The following is a 408-nucleotide window of genomic DNA, read 5'->3' on the forward strand; positions in this document are numbered from 1 at the left end:
AAATCAAACTGAGCAACTAGTGCCAATATTATTCTAAAAGAATCCTTCGAAGATACTGGAGAGAAGGTTTCTTTATAATCAATGTCTTCTTTCTGAGTGAAGCCTTTTGCTATTAGACGAGCTTTATATATGTCAATATTACCTTTTGAATCCCTCTTCGTTTTAAATATCCATTTGCAACCAATATGTTTCGCACCTTCAGGTGATTCGACAAGATCCCAAACGTCATTATCATGCATAGACTTCATCTCATCCTTCATGGCATCAATCCACTTTTGAGAGTTAGAACTTTTCATGGCTTAACAAAAATTCAATGGATCATCTTCTATTAACACAATGCCATCCTCATGTTCTTGAAGAAATACAATATAATCATCAGGAATTGCACTTCTCCTCTCTCTAGTAGAT

Source organism: Lupinus angustifolius, chromosome LG15, assembly GCF_001865875.1.
Source record: "Lupinus angustifolius cultivar Tanjil chromosome LG15, LupAngTanjil_v1.0, whole genome shotgun sequence".
NCBI lineage: Eukaryota > Viridiplantae > Streptophyta > Magnoliopsida > Fabales > Fabaceae > Lupinus > Lupinus angustifolius.